This window comes from Perna viridis, chromosome 8 (assembly GCF_037379345.1).
Source record: "Perna viridis isolate PV_CMFRI_1.1 ecotype Kerala chromosome 8, ASM3737934v1, whole genome shotgun sequence".
NCBI classification, from domain to species: Eukaryota; Metazoa; Mollusca; class Bivalvia; order Mytilida; family Mytilidae; genus Perna; species Perna viridis.
Genome location: NC_142452.1, coordinates 43,865,713 through 43,888,653, shown reverse-complemented (window position 1 = coordinate 43,888,653; position 22,941 = coordinate 43,865,713). Strand labels below are relative to the sequence as shown.

Below are 22,941 nucleotides of genomic sequence, written 5' to 3'. Positions count from 1 at the left end.
GAAGTCTGCCTTCCATGTTTTTTCCATGAGTTACATTTTTTGGTAAACTCACACTCAATGCACGATGAACTCCTTCATTTTTATTTGTTGTGTGGAACATTCTCATGCTATTGACTGCTTCCTGACTATGTATCATTTTCAGTAGTTCTAGCAGTATAATTTCATCAATTTCATCTATTTTCAGCACAGTGATGTTGTAAGTGCTTAGGTAAAAGGATCTGGTCCACCAGTTACCACTGACTGTACCTTGGCATACCACAGACTCCTTAAGGCAAGATGAACAGTCTCCACCATAACACTGGACTGTAGTTGAAAGGATGGCAGGTAATTTTTTACGTACTTTTTCTGTGTCCTTGTTATATTCATTCATTAACTGGTTCAATATCATGGAACTGCGACACTTCAAGTCCAGGCCAAACATTTTCTTCAAGTCTTTGTTCTCTTCTTTAGTTTGTCCATGAGACATGGTCTCACTAAACTCAGCTCGCATTCCCGCTCGGAATTGATGTTGGCTTAGATGTACTGGGTCAGCCAGTCTCTGCACTTCCCACATAGGATACAGTACATGTATGGCATCTTCTACTCCTTTAGCGGAACGTGCATCTCCATCTGTTGTGGCATAATGGATAAGCATACCTTGCAGTGCAAGCTGATTTCCAATTTCTTTTCCCATGGCATATTCTGATATTGGTATAGTTCTATGAAGGGTAGCAGTACAGCCTTCATGGCCTGGGCACTCTGCATCAAATCCCTTTCCTCTGAGCCAAGCTCCCTTCCAACATAGCTGGTTTAGTGAAGATGCTGCGACTACAAACTTCCATGGAGTATTTTGTTCAATCGCAAGCATCTGTGCCTGTGATGCATTTAACCCTGGTTTCTTCCTGCTGGACCTTGTTGCAGTTGGGTACCTGCCATCTAAGGTCACATCTATCACATTTTCTGGTTGTCCCTTCTTTTTGTTGTATGCCTTCACTTGTTCAACCTTATCTTTCATGTCGTCCTTGTTCTGCTTTACCATAACTTTAGAAATTCGGTCGGTGTTTCTCTGCATACCACTCTTGCGTGGAGGTGGAACACTTACACGCGCTAAAATCTCCTGGGTCTTGGTGCTTCCTATTGGACTATCTAGTCCTGCTGAAACTAGCGCAATGTTAGTACCGGCTGGATTTGGCCCCGGCTTGTTGTTTTCAACTTCTGAGTACAACTTTGCTAGTGTTGGAGTCGCAAACCAACAGTTTGCACACCGAACTCTGAACATGATACAGGCACCCCATTTTCTGTCACTATGTGGCTCCATCCATGGCCTCTTGCAAGTTTTTGGTGTTTCCCTGTGCTGTTGGTACGCCAAGTTGAACATGTCAAACATCTTTTCACTCTCAATAATATGAGAATTATTTGATGTCACCTTTTCTTTGTCTGCTTTCAGGAACCGTGGCCGCAGGATCATACTGGATTTAATCACACCACTTCCATCTTCTTTTACCACTTGTGAGCTGTCAGTCCTGGATACGGAATCAGCTTTGATGTCGTCTTGTTGGTGATCTTGCAGATTCATTCGGATGTAAGCTTTTGACTCTTCTTCATCTGATGAAACTGCATTCTCAAAAACGAGACCTTTCGACCATGGAGTATGACCTTTCTTGAACCGTCCAGCATTACTAACCTTGTGGCTTCCTGCTAGACCAGTTTTGCCTTTGTTGTGTGGAGTATTACCATCAGTAAACATATTTGAATCTTCTTCTTGTATGGTTCCGCAACAAAATTTGGTATGATTTCAGTCTCAAAAGGGCTACTATTTGTACTTTTTTGGTTCTTTTGATAGTTTAGGTGAGAATTTCTAGATGCTGACAATGTATACTTAGTTCTAATAAGGCTCAGGGTGCAGTCTTTTACTCATTACATCAGATAATTTGATCCTAATAGGATACTAGACCGCCCCCTGAGTGATGGGGGGTTTTCAAAGAATCATCAAAAGAAAGCCAATATGGTGGTTTAATTCCGTATTATTGATAACAAATATTTGATTGGGATTGTTTTTGTACTTTTTAAGTAGATACTAGTAAAAAAAATAAAATGCCTTTAGAAAAAAAAAAAAAAAAAATTTAATTGACCATTTTTGCACCACTATATTATAATTTTCGTTCTTTGAGACCCAAATGTGATAAATCAATTTTGTTTTCTTTAAAATGTGAAGAAAAAAACTTGCTGTGATGAAAATTTCCTAAAATACCTGTGTAATTATTCAAAAATTTTCTTATCTGAAGAACTTTATGTATGAGTATGCAACCCTGAGCCTTTAGATTATTGGTCATATCGGCACCTGTAGAAAATAATTATTTACACAAATACTTTTCAACTTATCAAGAATCTGTAAATTGGGGCTGTTTTCTGGATCATTCAAGTAATTTATAATATTTTTTTTATGAAGTAGAAGTATTTTTAATTTTAGCTTCATTTGATTCAATTCTATTTTTTTCCATATTTGAAATTTGAAAAAAAAAAAATTAAACCACTTTAAAACTATTTTGATAAAAGAAAATTTGTAATTCAAATACTATAATTATCCAAGAGAAAAAAACACTTTAGTTTGTGAAAATATCTCAAAAAGTAAAAAAGTTATTGCAATATTGATAAAAGTGGTCATATCTAACTTTTTGAATTTTTCAGATAAGAAAGAAGAGCTGAAAACAGTTTTGGGTAGCTGTCTTTGAAGCTGGTTTGTGGACATGATAATGGACCGATTTGATCGGAACTTTGCAGAATGATTGGAAATATGATGAAATAACAGAAGATGGTTTTTTATTACAGTATTTTAACTTTGGCGCATCTAATAATTAGGTACGAGACCACAATTATCTGCCCTTAGCTTTTCGTTGTATACGAATATAGTTCCTATAATAATAGGGGATTTTTCAAAATTTTTTTAGAAACACTTCCTTTCAGAATTTCTCATACTTTTTGTGCTCAAATGGAAGAGGAATAATGAAATTACTTTAGTAGATGTGTTGAAATGAGAAATTTGACATTTAGGTTGTGATTTGGTCAGGTCAAAAAAGGTCAAGTTTGTGACATCCAGAAGCCATTTTGGGTCATTTTTTAGGGTATCTCTGTGTTTATGCATAAAATTTGAAAAAAATAAAGGTAAATTTTTTTGATATTTTTATATAAGTTGTTGGAAGGTTCAAATTAACATCCCTGAAAATCTGAATTGAATTGCGCCGGTGGAATTTTTTTAAATTACAGAAAGGCTATAAAGAAGACAGTGGGAAAATTAATTGTGGTTTCGTGCCTAATAGAGAGGTATGTTTGCATACAAAAACAGCTGATATGGCTACATTTTCATATTGGTGAGTATTTTTATGTTTCATATGTGTAGTAGAGGTACAGTACTATTGAAATATATCAAATTTACTATATTTTGAGGAAATTTTGCATAATTTAGCCATTCTTCAAAAGATAGGGGTTGGATATCTCAAATTCGGACTTTTTTTTGTGGTTTTGAGGAGTACCAAATCCTCTTTTTGAGAAATATTCCTACTCAATCTTGCTTGAAAAAGTAACTTTACAAAATGGATGCCTTTTTTCAGAAGTACCATCAAAAGCTAGAGGAAAAATGTGCCCTTGGGCTAAATGGAGAGTGTTTTATTTGGACAGGGTCATGTACACCAAATATGGGGTCATAAATTGTAGATTTCCTGGTGCCATTGGGTGGAAATTGTTATATGTGCACAGGCTTGCATACATGATACAGCATAGGGCTGCACAGTTAGCAGCTGTTGATGTATCACACCTGTGCCACAATACCAAATGCATAAATGTAGCCCATCTGGTGTTGGAACCACATGGTTTCAACAACAGTAGGCAAACATGTGTGTCGAAAGGGAAATGTAATGTATAGGTCACATTGCCCCTTTTCCGCCCTGTTTAGTGCACCTTAAGATGCCAGATAATAATTTAGGTATTTTAATGGATTTAAAAGAAAATGGGCAGGGGAAAGTGTTCATTTATTCATTCGATTTCATTTTATTCGTATCGATATAAGAAATCTTTCTGGAAGAGTTGGGTGGTCCTTAAAAGGACCTTTGATTTTTTTAAGCTGTCTGTCTTTTACTTAGGCATCTTCTTCTTGCAGTATGCATCATGCATCAGCTCATCTGGTACAGGATCTAGTTGCCCTTTTACATAGTCTGGTCTCTTTTTGTGGAGCTCTTTATGAATCTTGTGTTCCTCCAGTCTGACAGCTGCCTGTTGTAACCTTCTTATCTTTACTTCAGGTTTCTGCTCATAAGTCCTTTTGTAAGTATACTCTCTGTCCATTTTATCAAAGAAGGTCTCACAGTCTTCGGACACTTTAATGTTCAACTCTTTGCTTTTCATCTTGGCTGATGTACCAGGTCTGTTGTTGTTCCTGTGTATTGCAGAATGAAGTCTGCCTTCCATGTTTTTTCCATGAGTTACATTTTTTGGTAAACTCACACTCAATGCACGATGAACTCCTTCATTTTTATTTGTTGTGTGGAACATTCTCATGCTATTGACTGCTTCCTGACTATGTATCATTTTCAGTAGTTCTAGCAGTATAATTTCATCAATTTCATCTATTTTCAGCACAGTGATGTTGTAAGTGCTTAGGTAAAAGGATCTGGTCCACCAGTTACCACTGACTGTACCTTGGCATACCACAGACTCCTTAAGGCAAGATGAACAGTCTCCACCATAACACTGGACTGTAGTTGAAAGGATGGCAGGTAATTTTTTACGTACTTTTTCTGTGTCCTTGTTATATTCATTCATTAACTGGTTCAATATCATGGAACTGCGACACTTCAAGTCCAGGCCAAACATTTTCTTCAAGTCTTTGTTCTCTTCTTTAGTTTGTCCATGAGACATGGTCTCACTAAACTCAGCTCGCATTCCCGCTCGGAATTGATGTTGGCTTAGATGTACTGGGTCAGCCAGTCTCTGCACTTCCCACATAGGATACAGTACATGTATGGCATCTTCTACTCCTTTAGCGGAACGTGCATCTCCATCTGTTGTGGCATAATGGATAAGCATACCTTGCAGTGCAAGCTGATTTCCAATTTCTTTTCCCATGGCATATTCTGATATTGGTATAGTTCTATGAAGGGTAGCAGTACAGCCTTCATGGCCTGGGCACTCTGCATCAAATCCCTTTCCTCTGAGCCAAGCTCCCTTCCAACATAGCTGGTTTAGTGAAGATGCTGCGACTACAAACTTCCATGGAGTATTTTGTTCAATCGCAAGCATCTGTGCCTGTGATGCATTTAACCCTGGTTTCTTCCTGCTGGACCTTGTTGCAGTTGGGTACCTGCCATCTAAGGTCACATCTATCACATTTTCTGGTTGTCCCTTCTTTTTGTTGTATGCCTTCACTTGTTCAACCTTATCTTTCATGTCGTCCTTGTTCTGCTTTACCATAACTTTAGAAATTCGGTCGGTGTTTCTCTGCATACCACTCTTGCGTGGAGGTGGAACACTTACACGCGCTAAAATCTCCTGGGTCTTGGTGCTTCCTATTGGACTATCTAGTCCTGCTGAAACTAGCGCAATGTTAGTACCGGCTGGATTTGGCCCCGGCTTGTTGTTTTCAACTTCTGAGTACAACTTTGCTAGTGTTGGAGTCGCAAACCAACAGTTTGCACACCGAACTCTGTACATGATACAGGCACCCCATTTTCTGTCACTATGTGGCTCCATCCATGGCCTCTTGCAAGTTTTTGGTGTTTCCCTGTGCTGTTGGTACGCCAAGTTGAACATGTCAAACATCTTTTCACTCTCAATAATATGAGAATTATTTGATGTCACCTTTTCTTTGTCTGCTTTCAGGAACCGTGGCCGCAGGATCATACTGGATTTAATCACACCACTTCCATCTTCTTTTACCACTTGTGAGCTGTCAGTCCTGGATACGGAATCAGCTTTGATGTCGTCTTGTTGGTGATCTTGCAGATTCATTCGGATGTAAGCTTTTGACTCTTCTTCATCTGATGAAACTGCATTCTCAAAAACGAGACCTTTCGACCATGGAGTATGACCTTTCTTGAACCGTCCAGCATTACTAACCTTGTGGCTTCCTGCTAGACCAGTTTTGCCTTTGTTGTGTGGAGTATTACCATCAGTAAACATATTTGAATCTTCTTCTTGTATGGTTCCGCAACAAAATTTGGTATGATTTCAGTCTCAAAAGGGCTACTATTTGTACTTTTTTGGTTCTTTTGATAGTTTAGGTGAGAATTTCTAGATGCTGACAATGTATACTTAGTTCTAATAAGGCTCAGGGTGCAGTCTTTTACTCATTACATCAGATAATTTGATCCTAATAGGATACTAGACCGCCCCCTGAGTGATGGGGGGTTTTCAAAGAATCATCAAAAGAAAGCCAATATGGTGGTTTAATTCCGTATTATTGATAACAAATATTTGATTGGGATTGTTTTTGTACTTTTTAAGTAGATACTAGTAAAAAAAATAAAATGCCTTTAGAAAAAAAAAAAAAAAAAATTTAATTGACCATTTTTGCACCACTATATTATAATTTTCGTTCTTTGAGACCCAAATGTGATAAATCAATTTTGTTTTCTTTAAAATGTGAAGAAAAAAACTTGCTGTGATGAAAATTTCCTAAAATACCTGTGTAATTATTCAAAAATTTTCTTATCTGAAGAACTTTATGTATGAGTATGCAACCCTGAGCCTTTAGATTATTGGTCATATCGGCACCTGTAGAAAATAATTATTTACACAAATACTTTTCAACTTATCAAGAATCTGTAAATTGGGGCTGTTTTCTGGATCATTCAAGTAATTTATAATATTTTTTTTATGAAGTAGAAGTATTTTTAATTTTAGCTTCATTTGATTCAATTCTATTTTTTTCCATATTTGAAATTTGAAAAAAAAAAAATTAAACCACTTTAAAACTATTTTGATAAAAGAAAATTTGTAATTCAAATACTATAATTATCCAAGAGAAAAAAACACTTTAGTTTGTGAAAATATCTCAAAAAGTAAAAAAGTTATTGCAATATTGATAAAAGTGGTCATATCTAACTTTTTGAATTTTTCAGATAAGAAAGAAGAGCTGAAAACAGTTTTGGGTAGCTGTCTTTGAAGCTGGTTTGTGGACATGATAATGGACCGATTTGATCGGAACTTTGCAGAATGATTGGAAATATGATGAAATAACAGAAGATGGTTTTTTATTACAGTATTTTAACTTTGGCGCATCTAATAATTAGGTACGAGACCACAATTATCTGCCCTTAGCTTTTCGTTGTATACGAATATAGTTCCTATAATAATAGGGGATTTTTCAAAATTTTTTTAGAAACACTTCCTTTCAGAATTTCTCATACTTTTTGTGCTCAAATGGAAGAGGAATAATGAAATTACTTTAGTAGATGTGTTGAAATGAGAAATTTGACATTTAGGTTGTGATTTGGTCAGGTCAAAAAAGGTCAAGTTTGTGACATCCAGAAGCCATTTTGGGTCATTTTTTAGGGTATCTCTGTGTTTATGCATAAAATTTGAAAAAAATAAAGGTAAATTTTTTTGATATTTTTATATAAGTTGTTGGAAGGTTCAAATTACCATCCCTGAAAATCTGAATTGAATTGCGCCGGTGGAATTTTTTTAAATTACAGAAAGGCTATAAAGAAGACAGTGGGAAAATTAATTGTGGTTTCGTGCCTAATAGAGAGGTATGTTTGCATACAAAAACAGCTGATATGGCTACATTTTCATATTGGTGAGTATTTTTATGTTTCATATGTGTAGTAGAGGTACAGTACTATTGAAATATATCAAATTTACTATATTTTGAGGAAATTTTGCATAATTTAGCCATTCTTCAAAAGATAGGGGTTGGATATCTCAAATTCGGACTTTTTTTTGTGGTTTTGAGGAGTACCAAATCCTCTTTTTGAGAAATATTCCTACTCAATCTTGCTTGAAAAAGTAACTTTACAAAATGGATGCCTTTTTTCAGAAGTACCATCAAAAGCTAGAGGAAAAATGTGCCCTTGGGCTAAATGGAGAGTGTTTTATTTGGACAGGGTCATGTACACCAAATATGGGGTCATAAATTGTAGATTTCCTGGTGCCATTGGGTGGAAATTGTTATATGTGCACAGGCTTGCATACATGATACAGCATAGGGCTGCACAGTTAGCAGCTGTTGATGTATCACACCTGTGCCACAATACCAAATGCATAAATGTAGCCCATCTGGTGTTGGAACCACATGGTTTCAACAACAGTAGGCAAACATGTGTGTCGAAAGGGAAATGTAATGTATAGGTCACATTGCCCCTTTTCCGCCCTGTTTAGTGCACCTTAAGATGCCAGATAATAATTTAGGTATTTTAATGGATTTAAAAGAAAATGGGCAGGGGAAAGTGTTCATTTATTCATTCGATTTCATTTTATTCGTATCGATATAAGAAATCTTTCTGGAAGAGTTGGGTGGTCCTTAAAAGGACCTTTGATTTTTTTAAGCTGTCTGTCTTTTACTTAGGCATCTTCTTCTTGCAGTATGCATCATGCATCAGCTCATCTGGTACAGGATCTAGTTGCCCTTTTACATAGTCTGGTCTCTTTTTGTGGAGCTCTTTATGAATCTTGTGTTCCTCCAGTCTGACAGCTGCCTGTTGTAACCTTCTTATCTTTACTTCAGGTTTCTGCTCATAAGTCCTTTTGTAAGTATACTCTCTGTCCATTTTATCAAAGAAGGTCTCACAGTCTTCGGACACTTTAATGTTCAACTCTTTGCTTTTCATCTTGGCTGATGTACCAGGTCTGTTGTTGTTCCTGTGTATTGCAGAATGAAGTCTGCCTTCCATGTTTTTTCCATGAGTTACATTTTTTGGTAAACTCACACTCAATGCACGATGAACTCCTTCATTTTTATTTGTTGTGTGGAACATTCTCATGCTATTGACTGCTTCCTGACTATGTATCATTTTCAGTAGTTCTAGCAGTATAATTTCATCAATTTCATCTATTTTCAGCACAGTGATGTTGTAAGTGCTTAGGTAAAAGGATCTGGTCCACCAGTTATCACTGACTGTACCTTGGCATACCACAGACTCCTTAAGGCAAGATGAACAGTCTCCACCATAACACTGGACTGTAGTTGAAAGGATGGCAGGTAATTTTTTACGTACTTTTTCTGTGTCCTTGTTATATTCATTCATTAACTGGTTCAATATCATGGAACTGCGACACTTCAAGTCCAGGCCAAACATTTTCTTCAAGTCTTTGTTCTCTTCTTTAGTTTGTCCATGAGACATGGTCTCACTAAACTCAGCTCGCATTCCCGCTCGGAATTGATGTTGGCTTAGATGTACTGGGTCAGCCAGTCTCTGCACTTCCCACATAGGATACAGTACATGTATGGCATCTTCTACTCCTTTAGCGGAACGTGCATCTCCATCTGTTGTGGCATAACGGATAAGCATACCTTGCAGTGCAAGCTGATTTCCAATTTCTTTTCCCATGGCATATTCTGATATTGGTGTAGTTCTATGAAGGGTAGCAGTACAGCCTTCATGGCCTGGGCACTCTGCATCAAATCCCTTTCCTCTGAGCCAAGCTCCCTTCCAACATAGCTGGTTTAGTGAAGATGCTGCGACTACAAACTTCCATGGAGTATTTTGTTCAATCGCAAGCATCTGTGCCTGTGATGCATTTAACCCTGGTTTCTTCCTGCTGGACCTTGTTGCAGTTGGGTACCTGCCATCTAAGGTCACATCTATCACATTTTCTGGTTGTCCCTTCTTTTTGTTGTATGCCTTCACTTGTTCAACCTTATCTTTCATGTCGTCCTTGTTCTGCTTTACCATAACTTTAGAAATTCGGTCGGTGTTTCTCTGCATACCACTCTTGCGTGGAGGTGGAACACTTACACGCGCTAAAATCTCCTGGGTCTTGGTGCTTCCTATTGGACTATCTAGTCCTGCTGAAACTAGCGCAATGTAAGTACCGGCTGGATTTGGCCCCGGCTTGTTGTTTTCAACTTCTGAGTACAACTTTGCTAGTGTTGGAGTCGCAAACCAACAGTTTGCACACCGAACTCTGTACATGATACAGGCACCCCATTTTCTGTCACTATGTGGCTCCATCCATGGCCTCTTGCAAGTTTTTGGTGTTTCCCTGTGCTGTTGGTACGCCAAGTTGAACATGTCAAACATCTTTTCACTCTCAATAATATGAGAATTATTTGATGTCACCTTTTCTTTGTCTGCTTTCAGGAACCGTGGCCGCGGGATCATACTGGATTTAATCACACCACTTCCATCTTCTTTTACCACTTGTGAGCTGTCAGTCCTGGATACGGAATCAGCTTTGATGTCGTCTTGTTGGTGATCTTGCAGATTCATTCGGATGTAAGCTTTTGACTCTTCTTCATCTGATGAAACTGCATTCTCAAAAACGAGACCTTTCGACCATGGAGTATGACCTTTCTTGAACCGTCCAGCATTACTAACCTTGTGGCTTCCTGCTAGACCAGTTTTGCCTTTGTTGTGTGGAGTATTACCATCAGTAAACATATTTGAATCTTCTTCTTGTATGGTTCCGCAACAAAATTTGGTATGATTTCAGTCTCAAAAGGGCTACTATTTGTACTTTTTTGGTTCTTTTGATAGTTTAGGTGAGAATTTCTAGATGCTGACAATGTATACTTAGTTCTAATAAGGCTCAGGGTGCAGTCTTTTACTCATTACATCAGATAATTTGATCCTAATAGGATACTAGACCGCCCCCTGAGTGATGGGGGGTTTTCAAAGAATCATCAAAAGAAAGCCAATATGGTGGTTTAATTCCGTATTATTGATAACAAATATTTGATTGGGATTGTTTTTGTACTTTTTAAGTAGATACTAGTAAAAAAAATAAAATGCCTTTAGAAAAAAAAAAAAAAAAAATTTAATTGACCATTTTTGCACCACTATATTATAATTTTCGTTCTTTGAGACCCAAATGTGATAAATCAATTTTGTTTTCTTTAAAATGTGAAGAAAAAAACTTGCTGTGATGAAAATTTCCTAAAATACCTGTGTAATTATTCAAAAATTTTCTTATCTGAAGAACTTTATGTATGAGTATGCAACCCTGAGCCTTTAGATTATTGGTCATATCGGCACCTGTAGAAAATAATTATTTACACAAATACTTTTCAACTTATCAAGAATCTGTAAATTGGGGCTGTTTTCTGGATCATTCAAGTAATTTATAATATTTTTTTTATGAAGTAGAAGTATTTTTAATTTTAGCTTCATTTGATTCAATTCTATTTTTTTCCATATTTGAAATTTGAAAAAAAAAAAATTAAACCACTTTAAAACTATTTTGATAAAAGAAAATTTGTAATTCAAATACTATAATTATCCAAGAGAAAAAAACACTTTAGTTTGTGAAAATATCTCAAAAAGTAAAAAAGTTATTGCAATATTGATAAAAGTGGTCATATCTAACTTTTTGAATTTTTCAGATAAGAAAGAAGAGCTGAAAACAGTTTTGGGTAGCTGTCTTTGAAGCTGGTTTGTGGACATGATAATGGACCGATTTGATCGGAACTTTGCAGAATGATTGGAAATATGATGAAATAACAGAAGATGGTTTTTTATTACAGTATTTTAACTTTGGCGCATCTAATAATTAGGTACGAGACCACAATTATCTGCCCTTAGCTTTTCGTTGTATACGAATATAGTTCCTATAATAATAGGGGATTTTTCAAAATTTTTTTAGAAACACTTCCTTTCAGAATTTCTCATACTTTTTGTGCTCAAATGGAAGAGGAATAATGAAATTACTTTAGTAGATGTGTTGAAATGAGAAATTTGACATTTAGGTTGTGATTTGGTCAGGTCAAAAAAGGTCAAGTTTGTGACATCCAGAAGCCATTTTGGGTCATTTTTTAGGGTATCTCTGTGTTTATGCATAAAATTTGAAAAAAATAAAGGTAAATTTTTTTGATATTTTTATATAAGTTGTTGGAAGGTTCAAATTACCATCCCTGAAAATCTGAATTGAATTGCGCCGGTGGAATTTTTTTAAATTACAGAAAGGCTATAAAGAAGACAGTGGGAAAATTAATTGTGGTTTCGTGCCTAATAGAGAGGTATGTTTGCATACAAAAACAGCTGATATGGCTACATTTTCATATTGGTGAGTATTTTTATGTTTCATATGTGTAGTAGAGGTACAGTACTATTGAAATATATCAAATTTACTATATTTTGAGGAAATTTTGCATAATTTAGCCATTCTTCAAAAGATAGGGGTTGGATATCTCAAATTCGGACTTTTTTTTGTGGTTTTGAGGAGTACCAAATCCTCTTTTTGAGAAATATTCCTACTCAATCTTGCTTGAAAAAGTAACTTTACAAAATGGATGCCTTTTTTCAGAAGTACCATCAAAAGCTAGAGGAAAAATGTGCCCTTGGGCTAAATGGAGAGTGTTTTATTTGGACAGGGTCATGTACACCAAATATGGGGTCATAAATTGTAGATTTCCTGGTGCCATTGGGTGGAAATTGTTATATGTGCACAGGCTTGCATACATGATACAGCATAGGGCTGCACAGTTAGCAGCTGTTGATGTATCACACCTGTGCCACAATACCAAATGCATAAATGTAGCCCATCTGGTGTTGGAACCACATGGTTTCAACAACAGTAGGCAAACATGTGTGTCGAAAGGGAAATGTAATGTATAGGTCACATTGCCCCTTTTCCGCCCTGTTTAGTGCACCTTAAGATGCCAGATAATAATTTAGGTATTTTAATGGATTTAAAAGAAAATGGGCAGGGGAAAGTGTTCATTTATTCATTCGATTTCATTTTATTCGTATCGATATAAGAAATCTTTCTGGAAGAGTTGGGTGGTCCTTAAAAGGACCTTTGATTTTTTTAAGCTGTCTGTCTTTTACTTAGGCATCTTCTTCTTGCAGTATGCATCATGCATCAGCTCATCTGGTACAGGATCTAGTTGCCCTTTTACATAGTCTGGTCTCTTTTTGTGGAGCTCTTTATGAATCTTGTGTTCCTCCAGTCTGACAGCTGCCTGTTGTAACCTTCTTATCTTTACTTCAGGTTTCTGCTCATAAGTCCTTTTGTAAGTATACTCTCTGTCCATTTTATCAAAGAAGGTCTCACAGTCTTCGGACACTTTAATGTTCAACTCTTTGCTTTTCATCTTGGCTGATGTACCAGGTCTGTTGTTGTTCCTGTGTATTGCAGAATGAAGTCTGCCTTCCATGTTTTTTCCATGAGTTACATTTTTTGGTAAACTCACACTCAATGCACGATGAACTCCTTCATTTTTATTTGTTGTGTGGAACATTCTCATGCTATTGACTGCTTCCTGACTATGTATCATTTTCAGTAGTTCTAGCAGTATAATTTCATCAATTTCATCTATTTTCAGCACAGTGATGTTGTAAGTGCTTAGGTAAAAGGATCTGGTCCACCAGTTATCACTGACTGTACCTTGGCATACCACAGACTCCTTAAGGCAAGATGAAGGAAGTTGACAGTTTAAAAAATGTTGTCGAGAAAGTGAGGCAAAAGGTTGCAAGTTTAGCACCAATAGAGGAAAAAAACAATAACACTAGTCTTCTACATATCGACATTAAGGGAGATGTCAAAAGTGCGGGGAGTTGTAAAACGCATGTTTTTATTTCTGAACTTCGAGAAATTAAGTCAGTGCTCGAAAAAAGTAATGAAATAGTAGATAAAAATCTCAAACGAGGAAAAGTGATAACCTCAACTGTTAGGAAATGCTATGAAAAACCAGGTGCATTTTTAAATGCAAACGAAAATGCTAAAACAAAGCTTGGAACTATGACTGAAAACAAGTTCGGTTCTGCGCACCTTGATAACTTATTTGTATTGGAAACTATACCAAACATTACTTGCCATGTTATGCCTGTGTCTCTCACGTCTTACTTTGATAGTCTTTCTTCCGGGAGCACTATTGGGGTAGCTGAATCAATGTCAAATAACTTGCTACGTCTTTCGTCATTTAGTACGTTTCCGCATCATGTAAATATATTTTCTAGTCGTTTTGCATCAGCAGGTTTTTATTTTACGGGACTATCTGATACAGTTATGTGTTATGCGTGTAGAGTTAGTCATAGTAATTGGACTTCGGCGACGATCCACTCAAAATCCATAAGCGATTAAGCCCAAACTGTCCCCATTTACGAAACGTTTCTCCTCAAAATATTACTCGAATTACAGTGTCAACTGTCAAAGGAAATGGGACCTTTCGGGGTACCTCTGAACGAAATTCAATGGAAAAGATGGATACAAGTATTGCACAAAATACACCAACTGGTGATAAAAGGGATGAAACAGGGACCATACAGAACAACTGTATTGGGCAGATTCCTAAAGGAATCGGAGATACACACAATCCCGCGATTACATGTACAGTCAATGACCTACAAAATGAAATAAAAAATAATTCGACGCAGAGTTCAACCGACATAAATACAGGAACACAAACACAAAATGGCGTTGAAGTGTGTTGTTCTCAATATGAGAATGCAAGGAATGAGACAAGTAACTCAATGTCATTTGCCAGAAAAAGTGGATACCACGAGCAGACCGAAAGAAGTGAATTCCACCGGACTTCAAACATCAGTGGAAATGACTTAACGCAAACAAACCACAACTACTTTAAATATTTGCAAGCCCGAAGATCTAGAAGACGTACACAATTTAGGTGTCAATTTAGAAAAACCAAAATATCCAAACTATGCCCCAATTCAGGTGCGAATCAGTTCCTACCAAAACTGGCCTGGTTATTTAGACCAGACACCGAAAATGATGGCTACAGCTGGTTTCCTTTACGCTGGATATAATGATTACACACGGTGCTTCTTTTGTGGTGGAGGTCTTCGGAATTGGGAAGCTGGAGATGATCCATGGATAGAACACGCCCGATGGTTTCCGAAATGTGCATATCTACTTCAAAATAAGGGTTCAAAGTTTATCAGAGTTGTGCAAGAAAAACACCAACAAGTAATGGTAGATATTATCGATGAAAATACATACATGTACTTGTTTATCTTAAACATGCATATACATGTACGAATATTATAATCCGTAAAACTTAATTTCCTGAATTGTCTGTAGGAAACACGAAAATCATTATACCATAATTTTCATTTTGAAACACACGCCCATGAGGCTTTATAGTAAATACCATCATTTGCCGTTTCCTTTTTTTTGCCAAAATTTAATTTCAGTTCATTTTTAAACACTTAAAGGTATTTTCAGATCACAAATATTGCTTTGATTCCTGACTTATTGGTTTCCTTTTTCTTTCAGGCTAAACATCAGAATACAGAAAACACAGAATACAATTTATCAACGCAAAACTCGATTAAAACCAACCAGAATCAAAATATGACAAACGGTGCGAGCAGCCATCCTAGCCGCCAGAATCCATTGGAAACAGTTGCTGCTAGATCAGTACTTGAGATGGGATACACTAACGATCTAGTTCTACAGGCCATGGAAAAATTCAAAACTGCAAAAAAAGTAAGTTCCATTGCAGCAGTATATCTGTTACATGTTAACTGATTAATGGAAAATATGCCATTCCACTATTTTCAACTTTCTTAAAATGAGTCTAGGTAAAATTTGCAGATACTATACAGATACAGTTAGATGGTGCTGGTAATATGAGTCAAAATCCAATCCCAACAAATCAAAAATACCAAACTTTATATGTGTTATAATATATAACATGTAGATATTGTATGTACATGTATACATGGATAAGTATCTGTTAGCCCATTTGTTCCTTTAATATTGTACGAATGATTGTTTAAACTTATCACAATTTTCTTTTTTTAATCTTTTTTTTTTCAAATACATTCAATCTAATTTCTAAATGCATCGAACATGAACCTTAAAGTTTTATACGTCACTGTACTCTTACATGTGCATTTACATAAAACTTGACTTTTGGTATTTGATAGAGACGACGATATCGGCAACCGATATTATGGCGGTTTTATTAGAAGAGAATCTTGAAGGGAGCAATTTATCAACATACTCCAGCCTTACCACACAAGGACTAGCTTTAGAGAGAAACTCTGCTACCCAATCTACCTCAGACAAAATACACTAGAATCAACAAATGCGATAAAAAGTGAAATTTCAGCCACGGAAAACCAGAAAAGATGTTCATTACAACAGCCTTCAAGTCAGGGAGCTTTCGGTGAAACTTCAAATAGTAATGAATTGTCGTCTGCTTTGGATGGTAAGCTACATATGATTTTACTGTTTTAATTGTACTGATCATTCATAATCACCTCATTCGATTGTTTGTATTGACTCTCAATGTAAGTCATGACACAAAGTTAGCAAAATTAAGGAAATTCATGTATCTTGCTTGCTTAATTGGTCACATAGAGTAAAGATTGTACATGTAAGCCTAAACATAGTCCTTTGACAAACGGTACATGTATTAAATTTAAAATGAAGACGTGTGCATACATATTTCGGTTCATTCCTCAACAATTACAGTTACTCTTTTCATTAATATGTAAACACTTGTTTTCTTAAATCATTTCATAAATGTACGTATTTGTACATGTGTGCTTGTTCATTATCGACCTTTGCTACAGCGCTCAAACAAAATGAATCTTTTTTCGAAATGATCATAATCAGACGACGCGGACCGAAGGGTGCAATATCCTACGCAGACCTGTAACCGTTTTTTGGCTAACTAAATGTATTTTTCACTCCGCTAGCTTAAAGGCTTTGCTACACAGGATGTGGAAAAAACATTTACAGGGCATGAACACTACTCATTTCAAATCTGCAAAGCTGTTTCTGGTGTACAAATGTACTATACTAATTTGCATAAAGGCGTTGGTATTAACACTGAGTGTGACAGAGGTGTAAAGCTTTGAACTAACGAGCCCCGTGCAGGTCCGGGTGTCAAAAGAGTAGGCCTGCAGCAGCGCTTAGCTTGTCGTAAAAGGCGACTAAATAGTGCTGAGGAACTTAGCCGGGGGCTAGGCGCTCTGCCCACAGAGCAACTGGAATGTGTGCCCCAGTTGGTGGAATAGGGTACCCCTGGCGTGTTACATGCTGAGGTTGTCAGGCTATAATACGGAAAACCAGACCGCAAACCATAGTGATGCACCGTGATGAAACCGCATTAAACCCCAACAATCAATCAATCAATCAATTGAACTAACGAATTTACAGCACCTATAAGCAGGGTATTATGAGATGTGTTGAATTATTGGCTGTTCCTAATCAATGCTATTATAGGTACATGCATATTGACGCTCATTTTCTTTTTATCTTGCAGACACTGAACAGCTATTAGAAGAAAACCGACAGCTTCGTGATCAACGTTTGTGTAAGGTATGTCTCGATTTAGAAGCAAGCATAGCCTTTCTTCCGTGTGGACATCTTGTATGTTGCGCAGATTGTGCTCCGGCCATGCGCAAATGTCCGATTTGTCGTGCACGGGTGAAAGGTACCGTAAAAACGTTCCTAATTTAAAGTATTTGCGGAACGACGGTTGATAGACCCGTGTATTACCATCATGAACTCAGCCTCATTTTTGTTATCGACTCAGAGCTCAAGCAACATATTTTTGATGGACATGTGTGGGGAAATACCGAACTGCCCTTTTCCCCATTGCCTGTAAAGATGGATGTCCCACAGACAGGCGTACATAACCATCAATCAGCACAATAAAAAGGTTATATCCAAAGTGTAATTGAGCATACCAGTTAAAGTTGCAACGGTTAATAATATGCGATCAAACTGATGGATGAACATCATGATTAGCGATGGTTTTAACTACAAGCTATTGACAAATGGACAAGTAGTGTTTAGTAGCGTTCTACTTCAACCGGAAATGTTGAAAGTATACAGTTGAAAGATACGCGAAACTATATGTACATTGTGGATGAAGGAGCCTCAAATTTGTTGATCTTGAATATATACCCCTTTTTTAGTTTCTGGATTCGCCCTGCTTTTACTTATTGGAGATAAACGGGTTTTCATATGTAAAACTACATCATTTCGTGATCTGTTTTATTTAGGAAAAAAACTTCTTATTTCGGTTAAACGGGTTTTCTTGCTGTTTATTAAGAAGTTTATATTTTACAGGTAATGTTTTCTAGCTGTTTATTTAGAAGTTTATATTTTACAGGTAATGTTTTCTAGCTGTTTATTTAGAAGTTTATATTTTACTTGTTATTTACATGCATTCATGTGTATATTGCAGATTTTAGGGCTTTTTAATATATAAAACACGTTGAGTTTAGAAATGTCAAAGATCCACATTTTAAATCCTCGTTAGAAGTTTGATAACGTGTTATAGCATCATACGATTCTATGTCAGAATGATTGAAGACAATTTCAGAATAATTCTGACCACTTACAATGACTGACAGAAAAGTAAAGAGGTTAGGATTGATCCACACGGTTCATCCTTGTTTAATTTTTAAAAGCACATTGATAAAACATGATTACCTCAATTTACACAGAGATATAAATCTTTCACATGGTGAACAAATGGTCATGCTCCATTATACATGTAATGAAACAATGTTCTTTTTTGGAGGGGAGGAGTTTTCCGTTCCATTCTCGTTCTACATGTATGCTTGAATTTTCTTTTATATATATACATGTACAATGTACATTTTTTGCCACAAGATACGCATGTACGTATATGCCTTGGCCATGTTGTCTAACTTCTGTTTATATGTGACCATTTCTTGTCTTTTAGTAATGTAAAAAAAATGTAGAAAATTAAAAAAAAAAAGAATGTACTATAATACATGTACCTAACAAAGATAGTACGATGGTACATGTATCCATTCGTTTATGAAAATAATGTGAAATATATCATTGTCATAGGAAGGTGGTAATTTTAAAGACTCGTTTTTTTAGTAACCAAATTTCAGAATTTCAAGGTTTATGAATTGTTACTTATGCAATTATAAATAATGATTTGTTTGCATATTTTTGTTCTTGTTGGTATTCAGTTTTTATTGTTAACATTTTCAGGGCATATATTATATTCTATTATGTAAGGATCAATCGTTTGTGTTTATATATATAAGTCTGGTTGTTACTTTGATTTTACACTTGTTAAAGTTATCTGTTGTTAATCCAAACGCAATACGTGAAACAGTGCCAATTGATATCAATTGTTGTTTTCAATTTCATTTGATTATATTTCATGAATATACATATTGCATAAATAAAAAAAAATATAGTAAAAAACTAAACTGATTTTGTTTTGTTATCATTAAATGAGCTTTTCAAATTACTGGCTTAAGCACTACTATAAGTATGGTATTCATTTGCCCAGAGTGCAATACATGTACCACAGGATAATACCAGGGACATAACACACGTACCACATGATAATACCAGAGTTGTTACACATGTACCACTTGGTGATACCAGAGTTGTTACACATGTACCACTTGGTAATACCAGAGTTGTTACACATGTACCACTTGGTAATACCAGGGACGTTAAACACGTATCACATGGTAATACAAGAGGCATTACACACGTATCATATGATAATACCATAATTGTTACACATGTACCACATGGTAAAATCAGGTACATTAAACACGTACCACATGGTAATACCAGGGACACTACGCACGTACCACAATAATAATAACAACAGGGACATTACGCACGTACCGCATGATAATACCAGGGACATTACGCATGTACCACATGATAATACCAGAGACATTACATACGTACCACATGATAATACCCGAGAAATTACCACGCGGACACATGTAGACCCGCTTCACTTTCCTCAATGAATAAAAACATAATAAATGGCAGATGGCAAGATTGGTAAATTGGTTGACTATGGGAAACGATACGGGTACAAGTATTGCCTTCACAATTGGCAATGCCATGGCCTGTGGCTCGATGTATTACAAGCGTTTCATGCAATATAACTGAAGACAGCATATTGGTCCTGGGCGGATCCAGAGGTTTAAAAAAAGATTTCGAGAAAAAAGTGGGCGCGAAGTTTATTATTTGCAAATTTTGTTTAAATTACCCCAAATTAACATAATTTTCGAAAAAGGGGAAAAAAGGGGGAAAAGGTTTCAACGCCCGGACTTCCCGTTTCTCTGTGATCCGACACTGGGTCCACCAGAACTGAAATCTTACTACACAATTAACTCATTTACAAAGGCAACTTAATCATCGTTACAAACAGATAAAGAAAGTTGAATTTCAAGATTACTAGTATTTCAGAAATAAATCACGGAAACTCCATTTTATCATTGTCTTACTGGCTGGCCAATTATGTTACATTGTTTTACCCCCGAGCGATGGCGAGGGATTAAAACAAAAAACGAAATAAATGGCCAGCTCGTTGGAAAACAATGATAAAATGGAGTTTCCTTGATTTATTGGAATTATAATAAGACACGTTTCTTTATATTGTTTATGCAGCCCATGTGTTGCAAGAAATGTTGGTAATGTGTTTATCACTTTTTTTAACATGGCTGTGGTCTAAAGAGCTTTCTAACACGTCATATTAAAACTATTGAATGTGTTACATGAATATAATTCATTAATTTGTAAATATAATATAGCTCAGAGAGTGTTAAAGCAGTTTGTTATCCCGAAAAGATCGTTGTCACCCCGAGGCTAGCCGAGGGGGTCAATGTATTTTCAAGGGGTAACAAACTCTCTATCTCCCTCTTAGTTATATATTATTCATTTTATTATCCTGAATGTTCCATTGTCATTCTTTTTCAAAGTTATGAAAACCAGTTTTGTATGCTTGTAAATATATATTCATTTTCTTCGAGTCCGGGTGTCAAAAGAATAGGCCTGTAGCAGCGCTAAGCTTGTCGTAAAAGGCGACTTAATATTGCTCAGAAGCCTAGACGGGGCTAGGCGCTCTACCCACAGAGCAACTGGAAGGTGTGCCCAAGGTGGTGGAATGGGGTACCCCTGGCGTGTTACATGCTGGGTTGTCAGGCTATAATACGGAAAACCTGACCGCAAACCATAGTGGTGCACCGTGTTAGGAAAGATGCCACGCTCCTCGCTCGTTAAAGAACCCTGCTTTGGTATTCGATATAAATAGGAATATTTGCACTTCGCCACAGGAGGCTTAAATTGCTCGACCCTACCCATTCCTCCCTTTTATCTTGCGTCAATCAAAATTTGTCGACCCCATTACCTTGTGTTCCATCCTTTTTTTCCATTTCATCATCATCATTTCATGTTCATCGCCTGAATATAGCTGAAATATTGCTGCTCAGGAGTTAAACCCAAATAATCAATCAATCATTCATTTTAATTGTTTTATTTCTTTCAAGTTTGCATTCATTGGAAACAGTAAACGTCAACTGTGGATCACACCCCCTTCTTAATTCAATGTATCGGCAATGGATCGACCATTTCCCTGCTCTCAAACAGAAGATGATTTTGTGTGGTGTTTTTTTTGTTTGTTTGTTTGTTTTTTGTTTGTTTTCGTTTTTTTTATCTGTAATACAGTTATTTAGTCAAACTGTTACTGTAAGTCTTTACGAGGCAGAACAACAACAAAAACAAAAACAAAAAAGGTCAAGAATGCCATGTATATACATTTTTCAATACAATTAGAAATGTTTGGTTAAAAAATCGTAGTAGATTTGGCATTATAACTTTAAAAAAATCTTTGAACGTCTACTGAATTTCCTTTATTATTTGACGTTACATCAGTTAACGATTGAAATTGTACTTAATTTTTACCGGAAGCTGTTTAGCTTTTCGCGAGAGGGTTATTAGACAAAAAAACTATCGCCTTCTGAGACATGTGATAGAGCAGAATATTACCCTCGTATTGTACATGTATCAATCAGAATTCAGTAAATTGACATGAAGTATAATAAATGAATGCAATCATGTATCTTATACTTATTTCAGTTTCGATTTGTAGCGGATATGTAAGTTTCATCCTGTCTGTCCGTCCGAATTATTTTCTAAGCTATTCATCATTGTCATGAAACTTTGTGAGACGTAAATAAATATAACCACATCGTGATGTCCGCACTGTCAGTAGTTTATGTTTGGACATCAATTGTAGAAATTGCAGTTGTTGAATTTACTAATATGCATTTTTCATTAGTCTTGTGCCTTGTCCGCAACTTCTTCTTAACGACTAGCGGGATTGTTATGGAACTTAATCGGGTGTTTTAACCTTATTTGGATGTGCATATTGTAAGAATTTATGTTTGAATAAAAATTGTAGAAACGATTACCGTTGGAACTTACGTGTATAGGAATTTTTCAGTCAAACTTGGACTGATGCGTTCTCCAAAGCTCCTCCTGAACGAACTGCAGGATTATTAAGAAACTTGGAGTGTTAGATTACAATTTGGAGATATTGTGCATATTCGGCAGGAATTAAAGTCAACAGGCTGCTACAGAGGTCCCGTTAGATAAACCACATATAGTTGCAGTTTTAAAGCACTATACTCCCTAGAACGTGAAACCATACAATTCATATGACGAAAGTATGCACATGCAGCATATTCTTCATTCGATATCAATACAGGACGACAAGTCGTTCAACTTTAAGAAATGCGCGGTTGCAAAAATCTATGTCTTTCTCAGGAATATGAATTTAAGAAATGTTTAAATAAAATTAGTACGCATAGAGCCCCGTGCAGGTCCGGGTGTTAAAAGAATAGGCCTGCAGCAGCGCTAAGCTTGTCGTATAAGGCGACTAAATAGTGCCCAGAAACCTAGCCGGGGGCTAGGCGCTCTGCCCACAGAGCAACTGGGATGTGTGCCCCAGGTGGTGGAATGGGGTACCCCTGGCGTGTTACATGCTGGGGTTGTCAGGCTATAATACGGAAAACCTGACCGCAAACCATAGTG

General features: G+C 36.5%; 1 pseudogene across 1 annotated transcript; it reads left to right on the top strand.

Annotated features, from left to right (window-relative positions):
* Positions 1–13,548: 13,548 nt before the first annotated feature.
* LOC148610659 (baculoviral IAP repeat-containing protein 3-like) lies at positions 13,549–19,285 on the top strand (annotated as a pseudogene). Its single transcript, XR_015914836.1, has 4 exons — positions 13,549–15,063; positions 15,367–15,579; positions 16,084–16,306; positions 17,369–19,285. The product of XR_015914836.1 is annotated as a baculoviral IAP repeat-containing protein 3-like (transcript).
* The last annotated feature ends 3,656 nt before the right edge of the window (positions 19,286–22,941 follow it).